General features: G+C 44.6%; 1 long non-coding RNA gene across 1 annotated transcript in view; it reads left to right on the top strand.

Moving 5' to 3' along the window:
- The window catches only part of LOC147674100 (uncharacterized), a 42,991-nt gene extending 25,427 nt beyond the window's left edge, over window positions 1-17,564 (top strand). Inside the window, exons 2-3 of the long non-coding RNA XR_015302549.1 lie at window positions 8,255-8,398; window positions 16,064-17,564. This is a non-coding gene — a long non-coding RNA (uncharacterized LOC147674100). The remainder of the gene's footprint in view (window positions 1-8,254; window positions 8,399-16,063) is intronic.
- Window positions 17,565-20,273: the final 2,709 nt, after the last annotated feature.

The raw sequence follows: 20,273 nt of genomic DNA, 5'->3' as shown, positions 1-20,273 counted from the left end.
GGGAACACATACAGTGATACCGCTCAGACGAATCATAGCCAACCGTGCCTCCCTTTTCCCTCTTCTGGGCTCTCTGTACATGTTGCACAGGAGTAGTGTGCGGGTCAGCTGGCCCACGTTTTTTGTTTGTCTGAGTTTGAAGTAATATTTACAGTGAGTCTGGGGATGAAGGGGTGTTATTGGAAAGGGGCGACCAATCGGTCCCCCCGAACGTATGGTGGAGTACCACGATCCCCCCGGGAAGCCATCTTGGGCGGGAGGCGAGTCTCGGCTGGTATGCCCGAAGCGGCGTAGCCGGGGCGCGCCTTTTTCCCGCCCTAGAGTGGGCTGGCCTAGACACCAACGCGGCCGGCCATGCCCTCGGAGGCAGGCGGGGGCGGGTTCACGCCCACCCTGAAGACGGATAAAAGGAGCGGAAGCCAAGAAAGCATCCTCTTGTTCCTGTGCTCTGAAGCTGCACCTCCCCGCTGCACGTGAGCTCGAGACGGAACGAAGAGCAATTTTGACCCACCCACCAGCCCCTGAGGACAGCGATTCGCCATGAATACAGTTGATATAGTATCTTTTTTGTTTTCTCTGTTTTCTTACAGGTTGTGATGATTGTCGTGAAATTTCTTAAAGATGCAATAAAGATTGGTTATTTTTCTGTATGTTTTACAAATAAAAGTAATTTTGAACAAGGATGGATCAGTATTTACGCTTGGTAATAAATGTTGTTTTGCTTTGTAAATCTTAGTAACTTAGGTAGAACTGTCGTATTTATTTTGGTCGGGCGGTAAGGTCATGATCGGTGAGCAGTAATTCGAAGATCCCTATGAGGGGGCGTCACCCATTACGGATGGGAGCGCGCGGGGGAGGTGGCCAATTGGCCCCTCAACGGGGAGGCGGTCCTGTCTAAGGAGAGGCCGCCGGAAGGAAAGGAAAGGTGGTCAAGGCCCCTTCCTGGATAGGAGGGGCTACGGCCCCTCCTGGGGAATTTCCCGGGGCCAGGACATCTGCGACGGCAGATGGGTAAGTTGTGTGGGGTGCGGGAGGGGGTTTACGCTACCTTTTTAGACACCTCACACGAGTCCTCGAACGACCGTTAAATGGCGTCGAGTTTATTGGGGCCTCCGTCAAGTACAAAGGGAAATTGGTAGATGCACTTGAGGTACGCCTCTGTGCGGTCGCTCCTCTCACAAGTGAGGGGGGTATGTCTGGTTTAGGGATCTGACACCGGTTACGACCTTGCCGTTGGCCCTTAACGTTAGGATGTACAATTTCAAGTCAAATGTTTTGTAGGATGTTAGTTCGGCTAGGAGAACCTTTGTATTAGAGATCTGTTAAGGTTAGCCAAACATCGTTATGTGGAAATGAAATTGTACATTATATGAAACTGTTATTTTAATGTTTTCTTTTGTTTCATATTTTAATAAATACGGCCGGGAAGGGTGACTCCCTTCCCGCCTTCCAAAAGCTCAAGAACTGTTTCCGGTTTCCCAATTCTTGGGGATTGTGTTGAGAGGGGGTGGCGGGTATCTCGGCCATATGGGCCTGAGCGCTTATCGTTTCCGGTGGGCTGCCGTGTGGAGTCTTCCATAAACCCATATGCACAGAAACCCCTAGGAAACAAATCATCCCCTAGATCTCATTCTAGAGTTCTTGACGCTCTTGAAATTGTATCACTATATAGGAGAGGCTTGCACGAGAGGCTTGACTGTGACATTTTGGGAAGTGGACGTAGTCGGCCTTCCGACTCCCAGTAGCCTACCTTTGAATACAGGTTTTAGCATGGAAAAGGGCACCATGCTTTGAAACTCACATCCCTTCTTCTCACTGGCAGACCCAACCCATTCACTGTCAACTGCTACCCACACTTTCCTGAACTCTTCCTTGATAGATGCTGGCATGTTTATTGAGTTAAATTAGATTAAGTGCGATTTCTTAGGTTCATTTATGTCAACAACCGAGGCTTCTGCTTTTAGGATAAGTGTGCCGGGATGTGCTCGTCAAATATATTTCTAAACTGGTTAATTTTACATTGGTGTCCACGAAGAAAGAAAATAGGGTGAGAGCTGCATTTCTTTACTCGGGTATTCCAGTCAAAAACTCAGAATAATTTTTGGAAACAATAATATGACACAATGACATGGGCTATGTACATTCAGGATATTACGGAAGGGCAGATTTAAATATTAGTAATAGTTTTCATCATAACTTCTAGTGGAACACTTTAAACAGCACTGCACTCTTGCGACTCACTGCAGTGGCACCGCATACCTGAACCTCAAGAGCTCACGCACTCTAGTGTTCACAATCAATGTATCACTCCACACCAAATGACAGACTAAATGAACACCCACTCAGCACACACCAGTAAAAGGGATTCTGTGGACCTTAACAGAGCATCACAATTACCTCTTTGAACAGCAGCCATTACAACACAACTGAACATAAACCCCAGACAACATGAATGGGCAATTACCTGGCTAATAAGTCACTTGTAAGGAGACAAACAGCAAAGGACCAGAGAACACTGAATTAATAACACACTCAACAACGACTCCCTGGAAACTCTAACCCGATAGAGCTATACAGGTGCCCTTGATTAAACCAATAGGAGCCATCTTTAACCCCTTTATTGATCAGATCCGTTGTTATTCAGATGTGACAGGAGTCTCCCGCCACTGTGCCATTGTTCGTGGGTAGAGCCTGGAACCGCGTGGCAGTCAGTTACTGCCTTCTACTGTTTGCTGCACTTTGACCATGTTGATGGCCAGTGCCTTATTGGTCTGTATAACAAGTGTGTCTGTGTTGTCTTTGGCCAATGCAGGGGTTATATGGTAAAGCTTTCAGAACTGTAGCAAGCACTTAGCTGGTACAGGTGGTCACTTTTTTGGTGGGAAGAGGAGTGAATGTGGGATCTCTGGCTCTACACAAGCCAAGCTGTTTTGGAGCACTGCATTGGACTTACTATTTCAATTTCAGTGGCTCACTATCTGGCCCTCTAGCTGATTGGTGGCTGAAATTTGATTTGTTGGGTTCCTTCAGTGGATGTCATCTAGCTGCAACATACTGGACACAGAATGATTTGTCCAAAGCCCAAGCTGATCTGCGGTACTCTCGCTGGCTTATATAAAGCTGCTGACTGAGCTACTTGAGGGAAACTGTAGCTTGCATATATAGTCTTGCAACCTACATTTAACCATCCACTGGTGCATGGACTGAACAGTCTTGTGGGATGGTAAGCAGCGATCTGGAGGAACGCTGGTCACCTTTGAAGGATATCACAGTAAACTTTCCATCAGTCTTGGCACCCGCTATGCGAATTCTCAGTCTGTACACCAACAGAGCTGTCTCAGAGCCCTCCAGTGGATGTGCTGTTAATCTTGTGGCCAGATCTTCTGGCACAGAACACAACCCCTCACTTGTAAATGGCTTTGCTATCTTGAGGAGGAGGGTAGGGTTTCTTGGAAAATTAGTGGGGAATCTTATTCCCTACTTTTCGATTCTCCAACTATTTACTTATCTATCTCTTTCTGTCCAACAGCGGACATGAATTAGTCTCACGCCCTATACCTGCCCAACTTCTTCAGGCCCCTCAGACTGCATGCCACCTAAACCATCCTCTTCTGTTCTCTACGGTGCTAATTAAAATGGATGTGGGGACAAAAGGGGCAATAACTGTTAGACCCATAAAAGACTACATTACATTTCCACTTTTCCTAATGTTGGCATTCCTGAGAGATGTTCGTAGGGAATTTGTTGTGGAACGGAAACCTGGTTAGCTCTAAGATGAAGAAAGAACAACTTTTCTAAATAACAGGTTTTGAACCGATCCATGCTCCAAAGGAGGCAGGGGGGGGTGTATCTTGGGGCATTGTTGGAATGCCCAAGGGAAGAAGTAAAATAGGTGAATGTTGACATTATTACTTTTTGTTATACAACGCCATCCATCCTGGGAAGAGGATGGATGTGACTAATTAGAAAAGGAATGCAGTTTTATGTTTTGGTCGCAGTGAATTTAATTTCTTTCCCAGTTCTACTTTAAAATACATCTCGCAGTGGTTGCGAGGATTGACCTTGTTCTCAGGGTTGAATTTACATTTCTGAAATTAAAAATTCTGCAAGGTACAAACTGAGAGAAGGGTTCTTTCTCTCTACAGTACCAACCTGTGACCTGTTAGATATGTTTCTTGGATGTAACACAACTGTAGTTTGACTGCAGTTGGACTCTTGCGCCATGTGTGGCGTCCTCCTTATGTGCTGCTCGCCCCTCTTTTAACTGATGCTCTTAATGTTTGAGCATCACGTTTCACCTACGTGGGGTGCCGATGCCTAAGTGTCACGTGAATAATAATAGCTTGAAGGAAAGGTGTGTTTATAACATTCCTTCTAATCTTTGTGACAGTGGATCCTTGTTGTGCTGCCAGGTGTTTCTATTGTGAGTGTGTCATGAAGCCAGTGCACGTTTTAAATCTGTGTATCCTATGTGTGCATGTTTTGATATTTCTAAAGCACAGACTCCAATGGCTAGAAATGGAGCACTGTACAGGGGACAAAGGGGATGCATGGTGGTTGGGTGCTCAAATATCTTTTTTGCTTGGACATCGTTGACTGCTGAAGGCATTCCAGATTTCTCCAAGTGTTAAAGCCTTCCAGCTAAATGATTAAGTGGGAAACCGAATGAGTCTCGGACTCTTGTTCCATGTTGTTTCATTTGCTGTTAAACTCTTAAATGGTTCTATGACATGTGGCATATTCAGCAAGTTATTACTTTAAAATAAGCCATTTGCGTTGTGGCATCTACACACCTCTAGAGTTCATTGGATTTGTATCCTTTTTTAGGTCGGGCCTGGGCAGCGCATGAGCTGCTCTGTGAGGCATTCTGTATTCAGGAAGGGACTTGAAGTACTGCCCATATTTTTCATTGGATTGCATAATTGTCTACTGTAAACTGTGGCTGTTTATTGGTCAAAAGGTTTAGTAGTCCCTCCTTAGAACAGCCTTGTTTCATTTTGTATACGTGTGTTATTATTCAGTAGGCTTTCATAACAGCCTCTGAGCACTATTTTCTCAAATAGCTTTGTCCTCCCTGCTGTTGCAATCAGGACACACTCTCTCCTAACGCTTTAAACATTTCTTTATAGCACGTGCCCTGGCATTTGCAATGCAATAGGTCTCGCATTTGCAAAATTTTAAGCTATTGGCATTGTAAATTACAATGCTGTTTATTCATCTCTTTTAAACATAGCACACAATTACCCCTTTGCTGCTAGGCCTTTTCCCTCTTGTTCTAATGATTTTTGTGGCTATTTGGGATAGTTCACGCTTAGGCCTGGTAACTTTTTGACCACATAAGGTATCCACAACAAATTTGTGTCCTTTTATTCCAACATCATGGGGACTCTAAAGGTATGCAGGATTTGTGGATATCCCTGGAGGGGACCTAGAAATTAGCCAAAATACAGGTACATTTTTTTGGGGAGAAAAAAAATTGGATACAGATGAAAGGGTCTTTTTTCCCCTGCAAATGGTATAAAAAAAAGGGGGTGTGGTGCTGAAATCACAATTTTCCCAGCTTTCAGACAAAAGCCGACTTTTGTCAGAAAACCAACATTTTTTACACAGTTTTGGCATTTTTCTGGGACATAGCTTATTTTTGCTATTTTTGGCGCTTTGAACCTGTTCACAGTTATTGGTAGAAATAGGTATAAAAGTAATAATTGATCCTGTGAAGCTATACATTATAGAAAAGTAGACAAAATTATGAATTCAGCAAGGGGTCATTTGTGTATATAGTCTTCAAGTTCTTTTATAGAAAATAACCGTTAAATATATGAAGAATTGAAAATTAGTCAAAAAAACAGCCATTTGTGTCAATGTTTTCACCAGTAACTTCTTCTTCTAATTATGACAGCTGTTTGAAAGCAATATACGGTTACATCCGATAGACCTTACTGGTTGTGGGGATATACAGGACTAGTAGGTTCACCAAGAACCCCATGAACCCAGAGCCAATAACTGAGCAGCGTCTTGCAATGTTTTTTTGTTATGTACCGGGTATATAGCAATTAATTTGGGAAAATATATACACGGAAACATCGGTATGAAAGACACCTATGTATTTCTGAAATTCGAACAAAATATGGAGTTAAAAACAGCAGATATTTGCACATTTCTGAAATTGTTAGTACCCATACTAGCATGAGAATGATAGGTTATTTTTCAAAATGACTTATTTTTTAAACATCGTCTTTCATTTGGAAGGCAGAAATACATTGAAAGTCATTAGCTAATAACAGTTGCTCTACAATTCTGTGTTACCCTAAGTCTCCTGATAAAAATGGTACCTTACTTGTGTGGGTAGGCCTAGTGCCCGCAACAGGAAACAGCTCAAAACACAATGTGGGGACATTTTATTTTTACTGTGAAAATGGACCCTTTTTTGTAAAGGGCCTAGCAGTAGGTTTTGAACCCTAGTTCTGCTGGCACCTAGGGACACCGAGAAAACCTATACATTTTTGAAAACTAGACAACCAGGGGAATACAGGATGAAGTGACTCTCACAAGGTTCTATTACCCAGAACCCCTTGCAAACCTAAAAATGTTTGAAAAACACACATTTTCCTCACATATCTGTGGTGGAAAGTTCTGGAATCTGCATGGATTCACTACATTCTACCCACCCCGCGTTTCCCAAAGTCTCCCGAGAAAAATGGTACCTCACTTATGAGGGTAGGCCTAGTGCCTGCGACAGCAAACGGCCCAAACCCCAACGTGGAAAAAACACATTTTCACAGTGTAAACTGACCCTTTTATTGCAAGTGCCTAGCTGTAGATTTTGAGCCCTAACTCTGCCTGCACCCAGGGAAACCTAGCAAACCTATACATTTTTAAATACTAGACACCAAGGGAAATCTATTATGGGGTGACTTGACTGGCTCTCACCAGGTTCTGTTATCCAGAATCACTTGCAAACCTAAAAATGTGTCACTAAAAAAATCATTTTCTTCACATTTCTGTTGCGGAAAGTTCTGGAATCTGCGTAGATCTACAAAATTCTACCCAATCGGTGTTCCCAAATGTCTTCAGAGAAAAATGGTACCTCACTTGTGTGGGTAGGCCTAGTGCCCGCAACAGGAAATGGCTCAAACGTAACATGGACACATCACATTTTCACAGTGAAAAGGGACCCTTTTTTGAAAACTAGACACCCAGGGAAATCCATTCCATTGGCTCTCACCAGGTTCTGTTATCCAGAATCCCTCGCAAACCTAAATATTTCTAACAAAAACAAATTTTCCTCACATTTCTGTGGTGGGAAGTTCTGGAAGCTGTGTGGATCCACAAAATACTACCCACCCCATGTTTCCCAAAGTCTTCAGAGAAAAATGATACCTCACTAATGGGGGTAGGTATAGTGCCCGTGACAGGAAACGGCCCAAAACGCAAAGGGGATACAACACATTTTCACATTGAAAACAGACCCTTTTTTTGCAAAGTACCTTGCTGTAGATTTTGAACCCTAGCTCTACCGGCACCTAGGGAAACCTAGCAAACCTATACATTTTTTCTAACTAGACACCCAGGAAAATCCAGGATGGGGTGACTTGTCTGGCTCTCACCAGGTTCAAAATTAACTATCACAAAACAACCTGGATTTGCAAGGTTTTGGCCCTGGGCTCGCCGCCATCTAGGGAAACCTACCAAACCAACACATTTCTGAAAACTAGACACCCTGGGGAGTCCAATGAGGTATGGCTTGCATGATCCCCCAATTGTTTCCCTACCCAGAATCCCCTGCAAACCTCAAATTTAGCTGAAAAAGAAAATTTACCGCACAAATGTCCTATCCCACAGCGTTCTCCTTAGTGTCTCGAGTAAAATGATACCTCACTTGTATGGGTGTCTAATGCAGAATTGGCTAAAAATGTATTCTTAACAACATGCAGCACAGATAATTATTGGTGCTATACCCTTATTCCCTATGTTTTGGGCTCTTCCCAGTCACACGCCCTTGCCCCACCCACACAAGTAAGGTATCATTTTACCCGAGAGACTGAGGTGAACGATGTGGAGTAGGACATTTGTTATGCTGATCATCATTATTTAATGTATGGTATGACATGATGTATAGAGGTGGTAGCGTTAATAACCAAAATGTTAGGACTATTTTTCACAATTTGAGATAAATTGAACTTGTGTTTCTTTATGGTGAATACACAGTATCAATAGAAAATGTAATTTGCTCCTAAAACATTATATGTTGCAGATTGGAAATGGAATTAAAGCACATGACAGCAAGTTCTCGAACGAGAAATTATAAAAGGTTAATAAAGGATATCACCAAGCCATGTACATCTCCGTTTTTGGTGAACACATTTTGAAAAGAAAATAATGAAGAAACTTCCACATGGTATGAAAGACTTTATTTTATTGTATCATAACTAACCACCAATGCCTCTGATTTGAGAGCCTTCTGATCAGATGAAAGTGGTTATGGAGATCACCAGCTGGATCTTGGAGCTCCGGGGGGGGATTGGAAAGGATCAGATAAAGTAATAGGCTGAATTGCTGATCTAGCCTGGTCAGTGTATTTTTGATGGTACTATAAGGCCTAATAAATATAATTAATTAGAGGACAGATCATAGATATTGTGACAACTGTGTTAAAGGTTTCTGTTTTTTATCTAGGAAAATGGGATTTTCATTTACATTTTGTTGATTTCCTAATTTATTTTTCTGGTGGATATATTTCTATGGATCAAACTAACACACAGGCAGTGCTGTGATATTTTTCCTGAAATATTGGAAGAGCAAGTCAGAGTTTTTGGAGTTGATCGCAGATATGCAGAATATTCATTGACAAATATCAAGCAAAGTTGCATATGATCAAGAGCAATATGACTGTTCAATGGCAAAATAATGTGCAACATTCATTTCCAAACACTAAAGGAGATATTTTAACCAGCATCTGTTTAACAACACCCAGTCAAACCCTAAGAAACTGTTGTGGAAATGAATGACAGCCAAGGGGGACATTAGTAAAATGTGGTCATAAGTAAATGTGAGAATTCGCCCAGTATTGTATTATATTTAGCAGAATTAACGATGTTGATGCAAACTACCTTTGATAGCAAAAGGATATATGTTAAAGCAATAATACTTGAAACAATATTGAAACAATGAAGAATAACCATTAGGAATATTCACAGACTGTGAGAAACTGGACTGTTGGTTGACTGAGTTGTGAGCCCTGGCCAAATAACAGCCACTTTCAGGGTGAACCACAAAAGTCACTATACTAGCAACTAGTAAAATACAACCAGAGCTATGAGTTTTTAAACTTTTTTTGTAAAAACTAGTGCATACAAGATCAAAGCACCAACCATTAACTACTACACATGCGAGACCGAGACAAAATAAAAAAATATGACCATCCACGATGGAGAATGCATTCGATACAAGATGTGGTTTGGGTTCTGGCCAGCGCTTACCTTTGGACTTAAAAGAAATTTCAAGAAAATATTTCAGAGAAGGTAAAATTCAGGAGGAGAAAGGCTGCAGGAGGTATTTGCAAAGGAAGCATTGTAGTCAGGAAGCCTTGGGTCGAAGCCGCATTGAAGCTTTCCTCACTCAGACTTTTTTTTTTTTGGAGGGTAAAAATCTCAAGTGAGACAAGGCAGCAAGCTGTAGCCGAAGACAGTTCTGGGGGCTGAGATACCCATTTGAAGTTCTGCTGCACAGGATTTGCTGCTGCAGAGAAGTACATAGCAGCAGGTTTGCCCAATCTTGAATTGGAGCTCAGGGCAGTTTATGCCCCAACATTTTTAGGACCTCAGTTTTAGGGTTTGGCAATCAGGGCACCAGTAGCACCACAATCAAGGGTCGAAGACTAGTAGGACACCACTTTAGGTTCACTATGTACTCAGGCTGGGTCCGGGTGCAGGTTTAAGATGGTGGGAGAATTTGCAGCCCTATTGCACTGAACAAGACATCAGCAAACTAGCCATTTGAGTCCCTCCTGTAGGTCTGGGTTCAAATGAAGAGGCAAGACAGGTTGACTCTGAAGATTCAAAGCAGGCTCCAGGCAGCAAAGCAGTCTTTCCAGGTACAGCAAAGCAGTCTTGCAGATTGCAGAGCAGGTCAGAGCAGCAGGATGTCCTCCAAGAGTCCTTCTGAAGGCCCAGGCATGTACTGAAAAGTGGGTCTGTAAGTGCTATTTTTATGGCCTGGTAACCCTCCCCTGGAAGATAGGAGAAGCTTCTACAAAGGTTCTTTAAAGTGCATGGAATTTCCTGCCTCCCCTGTCCTGGCTCCAAGTTGGCTGCAGTGACAATGTACAGGGGATTGTTCCTATATGTGAAGGCAGAGTGCACCCTATTCAGTTGCATGTAGGGGTGTGCTCAGCCCCATCCCACCCCCATCTTGCAGCAGATGGCCCATTCAGGCACACCTAATCCCTCTATTGTGTGACTGTGAGAGGAATTCAGCTATAGCCAGTCATTTGACAAAAGACAGGCTGCAGGCACAAACAGGTTAAGGGAAGGAAATTCAGATTTTCCAAAAGTGTAATTTTTTAAATTATAAAAAAAAATCTGACTATACCAATAAAAATAATTTTTCGTTACAATTTTATAGATACAGACATGAACTGGTTACTTGGTCCCAATAAAAAGTTATCCCTTAATAAATGTAATAAGACACAAAGGGCCAGATGTAGGTAGCATAATACCGGTTGGTAACAGCCGAAATGACTGATTTTCGGCCGTTACCGACCGGTATTAGGCTTTTCAGATGTAGGAGGCCAAATTGAAGGACTCTGTAATTTACCGAATCAGTAATTTAAGGAATCGGTAAATTACCAACCAGCATATGCATCAACATTCGGTAATACACGTCGGTAATAGCGAAAAATACCGATTCGCTATTGAGGACATGCAAACCGCGATGCATCAAACAAATCGGTAAAAATTACCGAATCGGAAAAAATCGCTATTAAATAGCGAAAGTACACCCGCACGAGTAGCAAATACTGAGTTAGCTAATACCGATTCGGTATTACTGAATCCGGTATTAGCGATTTCGGTAATAGCGAAAACGGGCAAATTACGCGACGCTTCGGATGCGGGCTGATGACATCACAACCAGGAAGTAGGACCGCCACGCTGCATTCTGTGTTCGGAGTTGCACTGAGGAGGAGGCAGAGCACAGGAGCTGAGGACCAAGACTGAACCTGTAGCAAGCAGGACAAGGCAAGCAGGAGAAGATGGAGAAGGAGGCCCCCCAGCAGGGAAAGGACACACACCGAAAGCGCAAAAGGAAGTTTTCTGATAAGGAGCTGGAAATCCTCATCGAGTGTGTGACCAGCAATAATGACAGACTGTTTGGCAAATTGTCCCTGAAGGTGCCAGAGGCAGAAAAACGCAAGATGTGGCTGCGCATCAAGGACAAGGTAAATGCCTGCGGAGTCACCCACCGCAGCATCGACGACCTAAAAAAACGGTGGTACGACCTAAGGAAGAGGGCCAAGGAGAAGATTGCGCAGAGGGTCAAGGATGCTGATGGCAAAGGAGGGGGCACATCCAACGTGACGCCAAACACTGTCCTGGAGGATCTAGTGGAGTCCACCATAGAACGGGAAGCTGTTGTGGGGGTCACACGTCTGGACACCTCTGGTGCTGCGGAAGGAGGACAAGGTAAGAAGCATGGCAGCGTGACAATGCAGCGTGTACTAAGTCCCTGCCCAATCCCCCATGCCAGACCCAGTGCCCATGTAGTGTTGCCCTAAACACATACCCTCACCAATGTGTTGCACCATGGGAGTTGTAGTACATACATGAATGGGTGCATGCCAGAGCACAGAAATGAATACAGCAGCTAAGGGCCAATTGTCAGACTGAAAATGTTATTTATTGTGAGATGCCACTGCTATTTCCACATACTATACCATGATTATAACTATGCACTGTTTCACACACAGATGCATCCCCCTACGATTCAGACGACAGTGCCCGCCTCGTCATCTCTGAGACGCCAGTGTTGTCAGAAGCCGAGTGCTCACATGGAGCTGAAGCCATGTCCTCCCCTTCACCACAACGGCGGTCGACACCTCCACCATCCCTGCAGTCCAAGGCACCACCACCACCACCAGCACCAACCTCGTGGTCCAAGACACCACCAGCACCAACCTCGCGGTCCAAGACACCACCACCACCACAACCACCACCAGTGCGGGCCACTCCGCAGAGCCGCAGAGCTGATGTTCCCTCCCTGCCCCTGATGGAATCTGATCACAGTTCAGCACCCCCAAATGTTCCACGCCAGGCTGTTGTCACTCCAACCAGCCAAACATCATCACGACAGCGCATCAGGCAGAGGGCTGTGACCCCGGCTCGTGGTGCTGCAAGACCAGTCGATCTGTCCGGAGGGTACGGAGTTGTGGAGATCCGGATGCTGCGTGTCCAGCGCCTGCAGGGGAGACACATGGGTGCCATGAAACTCTCCATGACCAAGCTATGCAACAAACATAGCAACATGACAGACGCTATGCGTGAGCACACCACTGCCGTAGCTGCCCGCAACAATGACATTAAGCTGTGCCTGCAAGAACTCACACGTGCCGTAGTGGCAGGCCAACAGAGTGAGCGGCGGCGTCACAGGCAGATCATGCTGGCAGTGACTTCAACCAACAAGGCCATCAATAAGCTCTGCAACAGCACAGCTGTGCTGTCACGCAGGTCCGTGTCCCTGCAAGTGGACCTAGGTCATTACTGTGGGGATGTGGCAAAGGCCCTTGAGAGGGTGACCACCGCAGTGGAGCAACTGCAGCCTGGGTCAGCCAGTGTCAGCATACTGGGGGCGGAAGAGGGGAGTGAGGCAGCCTCCAGTGTCAGCAGCGTCTCCCTATCGGACACCAGCAGGATGAGGCACAGTGGCCGGAATGCAACTGCCACAGACTCCCATCGAGTAGAAGCCAAGGAGTCACAGGACAAGAGACTGGGGGTACGCGGCAAACGCAAGTGAACATGTGACAAAGTTACACTGTCCTTGGTGACGTAACCATGGCCAGACTTAAGTGCCGCACGCATCACCCGTTCTGAGGATGGACAATTTAAGTTTGACTTTAACTGCAGCAGCAGCATGTTTTTGTTTTGTTTCTCTGCACCACTCAGGTGTCCATGCCCATTAAACCCTTGCAAATCGAGACCTTTTGTCAAGTCTCTCTCCTACCTGTCTCAGAAATGATTCCGTGTTATGTATGTCTGCCTCCGTTGCCCTTCAGCTGTGTTGGGCACATGCGCCTGTCGGTGTTGGGGGGGTGGTTGCTGTGCACGTAGTTCATCCTCTCCGTCCACCTCTATGGGTATCCCCCTGCGTGTGGCGATGTTGTGCAGGATGGCACACACAGCAATGATCTGGCAGCAGGTCACTGGGTCGTACTGCAAGGCACCTCCAGTCTTGTGCAGTATACGGAAGCGGCTCTTGAGGATGCCGAATGTACGCTCAACCACATTCCTTGTGCTGATGTGTGCTCTGTTGTAGCGCTGCTCTTGTGGTGTCGCTGGGTTCAGGTAGGGAGTGAGTAGATATTCACGCAATGCGTATGCGCTGTCACCTGCAGGATGGGGAGATAATGGTCATCAGCATGATTGAAAATATACATGTGGGGATGGAGTGGGTGGAGAGTACGATGATGCATCAATATGTACCTAGTAGGTGTCCCTCTCCGAATTCACCGTTGATCAGGCGCCTGTGGAGGCCACAGTGACGGAATATGTAAGCGTCGTGTGTGCTCCCGGGGAATTGGGCTACAATGTCCGTAATGATGCACTTGGCATTGCACACCACCTGCACATTTATAGAGTGATATGACGTCCGGTTGCGGAAAATGTATTCGGTGGCTGATGGAGGACAGATGGGGACATGCGTGCAGTCAACACACCCTATGACATGGGGGAATTGTGCCACCTGGTAGAATTCCCGTTTGGTGCGGGTCAGCTGCTGGGGGGTTGTGGGGAAGGTGATGTGGCGATGAATTAATGTCAGCATGGCCTCTAGGAACCGGTGGAAGAAGCATGATAAAGCGCTTTGCGACACGCCTCCAGTCTCAGCTATTACCCCCTGGAAGCTTCCAGACGCAAGCAGGTGCAGGCAGCATAGGACCTGCACATGGGCTGGTATGGCGTTGGTCCTACCGGTCTCGTGCTGCAGTAATGGTTCCAGGACTGCTATTAGGCGCATTATCATGGCACGGTTCAGTCTATACTTGTTGTAGACCTGTTCCTCGGTCTGCCCCAGCAAAGTGATGCGCACTCTGATGATCCTGTCCTGGATCATCCTCCTGCGCTGGGCCTGGGCGTTGATCCTCCTCCTCCTAGCAAGCACGTACAGGGCAGCCATTTTGGAAGACATGTGGGGTTTCCCAGGGCTTTTTTGAAGGGTTACTGATTGTGCACCTGCTGTTGGGGGTTGTAATTTTTTTTTCTGTCCTTCTGTTTACTTTACCTCCTGATTGTGATTCCCCTTAATTTGCTCATGCTAAATAGCGATTTTTGGGTTTTTTGGTATTGGCGACTTTTCATGCATACCATTGCGATTCTTTATTACCGATTCGGTATTACCGATGGCCGCTTTGGGGGTCGGTAATTCCGATTGTCTGTTTTGCGATTCGGTATTTTACCGCAGGGGGTTATTAGCGATTCTTTATTTTTTTGCGATTCATTGTTTGATGCATAGCATTTTCTGGTTTTGCGTTCGGTATCGGCCTGTTTTACCGATTCGCTGTTTTTCCGGGAGGTATTTCCGTTGATGCATCTGCCAGCAAATTCTTAAAATACTGATTCGGTAAATTACCAAATCCTTAATGTAGGGAGCACTCAAATTAGTGTTTTTCTCATTTCAGGATTCGGTAAGCAGTTATGGGGACCATCATCAGGACAAAACATAAATTGCCTTTTATCGCTAAACCTCAAAAATGCCGAGGTGACATAAGAATAGAATGTGGGTTGCCGCGTTACTCAATCGTAACCGGGCGACGCCAGGGTAAGCCGATATGGACGGTCTTGGAATTCTTCACTGGCGCCAGCCTGATGATGGTCCCCATACCTGCTTAGGGGGACCGAAACGCCGTCGACTTGCTTAAGGACCTTATACACATTTTTGATTGCTAAATTGATGTAATGGTGCTGTTTGACATTTTCTGTGTAACTAACATTTGAACAGAACAACGCTTGTTTGCCTTAAAAACCGGTCTTAAAAACCTGTCTAACTTTCCACCAACTGTAAACACCCCGCTAGTGTTGGGCACAGGCTTGTGTACCACACAGGGCTCTTGTGGAAGGTAACTTTATGTTATTCAGAAACATTGTTTATTGAGTAAAACTTGAATGACCTCTGTCCGGCTGGACATGTCATTCTAAATATAGATTTGATTCTGTCTATATTTATTGGTTCTAAATTCGAATATGTACGGGACCACTGTTGTTTGAATAAATATGTTCCCCGAGGTCCCCTGCTGACTGAATTGGGGCCACTTGTTGTTTTCAATATAGCAGTGGTAACAAGCACAGAGTCCTAAGGCCAACAGAAATGAATTTCATCGCAAAAAATGGAGGTAACTAGGCAAAAGGTTTGGGGAAGACAGGTCTAGCAGACAGGTCTAGCAATGACAGCACATATAAGGCACATTTGAAAACTAAAACATGCTGTATGTTTTCTTCTACTCAAGACTGTACTTTTTATATTCCTGCCTCTCCTTGAATAAAGATTCTGGAAGCTGGACATTGAAGTAGATCTGAAGCTGAACATTTTCTTCCACCTTTGGCATTGATGATGATGTCTTTAGAAAACATACAAGGTGATGATTAAAACAACAAATCTATAAACGTACCTCTTTTTTTCTGGAAGTTAGCACAGTTTACTATTATAGGAATTGTAGTTTGGGAGGCGAAGTGTTTGTTTCTCATTACAAAGTTGAGTTCTTTATTAAGACATTCATCAATTATTTATGCTCAAGATGTGAAAATGGAGACCAGGAAAAGAAGTACTTTGAAACTATCAAGTTTTACATTTCTTTCAGAACTTCAACTGTAAAGATACCTCACATTCCTCAGTGGCTCTTGTTGCACCAGAAACCAATATACAATCAAATTGGAGGCGACAAAGTGTGAATAAAAAACACAAAACAAGGCAACAGACCTTCTCCATCTGTGCTTCTGGAATACGGAACAATACACCCTTTATCCATCAGGACCACCCCAACCATGTTTCAAGTTAAGAAAGATCTGAGGAATAATATAGGACATTCTGTAGGAGAAACATTTCTTCTGTAATTATTTTAGTGTCTTTCATGGGTTGTTTGTGTCAGTTTTTTTCTAGCTCGGGTTCTTCCAGTGGGACAAGGCTGCAGGCTGTATCTGAAAAGTGTTCCACAGGGCCAGTTACTGGTGCCACAAATTGCAGCTTTAGAGAATTTGCCCTCGCAAAAAAACTATGAGTGGGCAAAAACAGAGTTTTCAGCCCAGCTGCAATGCACCCTGATGCACCCTGATCAGATTAGCTTGGCAGGTTTGTCTTAGTCATCCAGAAGTCATAGGAGCTAACACACTTCTAAAAACCAGGTCCAAGCCATGTCCAGATGGAACTTGTCAGCTGGGAGTATTCAGGAAAGACCTCTTGTAGCTTGTTGTATTCCTATAGTGTGAATATTAGGTCAGCCTTTTGTCCCTTTAGGTTCACTTGCGCACCTGCGTACAAGAGAGAGCAGGACTAGTCCTTCAGGGCCCTCTCAGATTTTAGACAGCATATTCAGTCCTTTTCTGATCTTCCTCAGGTCCAGTCCTATTCTCAGTATGGCACTGGGGATACCACATATATGCCTGACGCCAGATTGTGGGTGGGGGTGACTCCTGGTGTCATGTGGTCACATTTTCAGCACAGGTAGAAACAGCACCATTTTACATGATCATGTTTTTAAGTTGCCTTCCTTTCTTAAACATGAAGATATTTGACACACATTTCCTTCCATGCCTGTGCAGAACATTTTTCTCTGAACTAGCTTTGCTTACATTTCCACTTAGTAGGCATATTATCAAATACCTTGAACATTCTGTACAAGGGCTAAGTTTACTGTGCAAAATGTTATTGTTTGTTATTATTCAGTTGGCAACAGAGCTATCACAATAAAATAAACAATAGCAGCCTGACTGGGGCTTCGGCATGACAACATGGATGATGTTTATTATATAAATGACATCACTCCCTTATTTAGACAGAGGAGCATGTTGCTGGTACTGATAGGTCCCCCCATGACAAATTCCAGCCCAACTAGTTCCTGTTTACCTCATGTAAGGGATGCTGCCTAATCTAATTCTCCTCTAAGATGGGCATCCTGATGGCACTTATCCAAAGTAACAGGGGAGTTATATCACCCCGCTGGGATTTGGAAGAATCACCTACCCTAGGCACACTAGGTTAGGTAGGGTTAGGTAGGAGTACTATATATTGTAGTCTGAATACGTAAGCATATATTCTCTGTGACAGCAAAATGTTTGAACTGTTTCTCTTCTTCTCCATTATCATAATGCTGATCTTATTATTCTGTTTCCTTCTATTGATTGTTGCAGCACACACATTTTACTCAAGAATTACAATACTTCAATAAATATTGAAACTGCATATTGTGTATTTCTTGAGTACCATATTGAGTAAGCATGTGTAATAAGACAAAAAGGTTTCTAGAATTGTTACCTTGATGTTCTTGGGGAGTCAGAGTTGTCATGTTCTGAGGCTCCACAACCTGTTTGTTACCTTCAGGTTTGGGGTACAGATGGTGCACTGAGAGCTAAAGGGACTAAGGCCAACATATCTTGATGGTGTGCTCAGAATCTGTCTCGCACAGTTTTGAAGTTTATGATGTCCAACAAACGCACGGTTTGTACAGAGAAAGTATAAGCAGTATAACACAAGCTCTTCCCTAATGAGTGGTGTTAAACCTGGTGTCATTGGCGTGAGTCTCCCTTTCATTTTTTACTGATGGCCTCCTTTGTTTATTATATGTTTTGCTGGTTATATGCTTTGGGCACTGTGCCACTGCTATTCAGTGCCACAGTGAAAGTGCTCCCTATGTTAAATTGATGTATTGATTAGTGACTCCATGATTGGGTTGTTTGATTTACTTGTCAGACCCAGGTACAGTGCACCATGTGTGCCCAGGGCTTGTAAGTCAAATGCTACTGGTGGGCTTGTAGCACTGGTTGTGCCACTGAAGGACTGGGTTTTTCTAAGACCCAGCGGTGCCAGGGATAACACCTAAAACCTTCGTGGGTAACCTGTTCCGGCGTACAAATGACAGAGACACGGGACACTTCCTTCGGCGTCAAAGATTAGAGGTTTATTACTGCAGGGAAAACAGAAGTCACAAGAAGTACAACAAGTGTAGGTTCGTGGAGCCTGATTCAAATTGTATCTGTGGATCGCTCCTTTTATACAGTTTTCATGCATAGGATAACACAGTACACAAAGGTTTACAACTTGGTTCCCATCGTAAAGACCATAAGGGATTGCTTTCATGTATTCAGGGCCCGGAACATAAGTACAGTGGCGTTTAGTAGTTCCCAACTGTAAAAGCACCTTTTCCCACCATTAGTACATTCCAATCAGTAGTAAACGAATCAAGGAAGAGACGGAAACAGGTGCAGAGGAAGGCAGAAACAGTGAGCAGAACGAAAAGGGTGTAAAAGGGGTGGTATCGGGAAACACGAGCTGCAGGTACCAAAGGGACGTGCCTAATGAGATGCACAACTAAGTAAGCATGGGCGGAAAATCCGTTACGCTCGCGGATTTTGCGGATTTTCGGGAAATCCGCAATCCGCGAGATTTGCGGATTTCCCGCAAAATCCGCAAATTCGCACGCAGCGGATTTTTTTGGCGGCGCGCGGCGTTGGTGATACAATTTTTGCGGCGCGCGGCGTTTATCATCGTTTGCCGAGTTGTTTTTTTCGATAGTTTGCGAGTGCTGCGCCATTTTGGATCTTGCTGTGTGATCCCGCGGGAATTGGCGAGCGCGATTACGTCATCGTGGCTTGCCAGCGATAGTTTGTCAACGCGAGTACGGCGAGATCACGTCTCGCGGTACTTCGCAATTGCGAGATTTGAGATGCGGCGAGCAAAAATATAAATTTGCAATTCTGCACAAGAAATCCACGAGCAAGCAGCATAAACCTTCTAGAAATGATGATTTTTATGTGAATAACTCCTTAGTGTGACATTTGCCTGCACTTTTTTAGCGAGGAGTCCATTTTGGGGAGGGGGGCAGGGGGGTGGGAGGAAGGAAGTGCCCCATAGTCTTCAACTTCCTGTTCCTGTTCAGCAGGCTCCTCCCAGTGCTTTGTCCATCTCCTGGTCACTTTTCATTTGGATGTGGACCTGGAAGGATTACTTTTTGTGGATGCTGCTGGATCTTTGGATTTGAGGCCTTTTTGACTTTCTTTGGATCACTGTTGGATTAGAAATTTTACAAGTAAGTTTGTTTGGGGCATTACAGTTGCTGCAACTAAAATTTTGGGATTTTCGATTTTTGGGCTGTTTTGGGGCCTTTTGCCCAGGGGTACTCAGTGGTGGGTGGACTGATTCTTTCTGTGGGTTGTCTTGAACTTAAACATCATGGAGGCCATAGATGAATTGGGATTGTGCTGATTTTTCTGTGTTTTTCGATTTTTTTTTTTGTAAAATTTTGTGTTTTTCGATTTTTGACCTGTTGTTGGGGCCTTGACCAGAGGTAGTGAGTGGTGCATGGGCCTAGTCTTTCTGTGGGCTGTCTTGAATTTAAACATCATGGAGGGCATGGATGGAATGGGATTGTGCAGATTTTTCAGTGATTTTCGTTTTTTGGGCCTGTACTTGTGGCCTTTTCACCAGGGGTATTTGAGTCTAGCATGGGCCTAGTCTTTCTGTGGGCTGTCTTGAATTTAAACATCATGGAGGCCATGGATGGAATGGGATTGTGCTGATTTTGCAGTGTTTTTCGATTTTTGGGGGTGTTCATGGGGAGGGACATGCCATGTGGCTGGTGGCCATTTTGAGTGCAGCTACAGGCACTGGCCATGTGCTGGCAGGCAAGTGGCCATTTTGAATGCAGGCTTTGTTGTTAGGCCTCCAACCATTTTGCCTATTTTTCAACCTTTATTTATGCCCAGGGGTAGTGAGTCTTGCATGGGCCTAGTATTTCTGTGGGTTGTCTTGAATTTAAACATCATGGAGGCCATGGATGGAATGGGATTGTGCAGATT

The sequence above is a fragment of the Lissotriton vulgaris genome, chromosome 12 (assembly GCF_964263255.1).
Source record: "Lissotriton vulgaris chromosome 12, aLisVul1.2, whole genome shotgun sequence".
In the NCBI taxonomy this organism is placed as follows: Eukaryota; Metazoa; Chordata; class Amphibia; order Caudata; family Salamandridae; genus Lissotriton; species Lissotriton vulgaris.
This window is presented reverse-complemented; position numbering and strand designations above follow the sequence as displayed.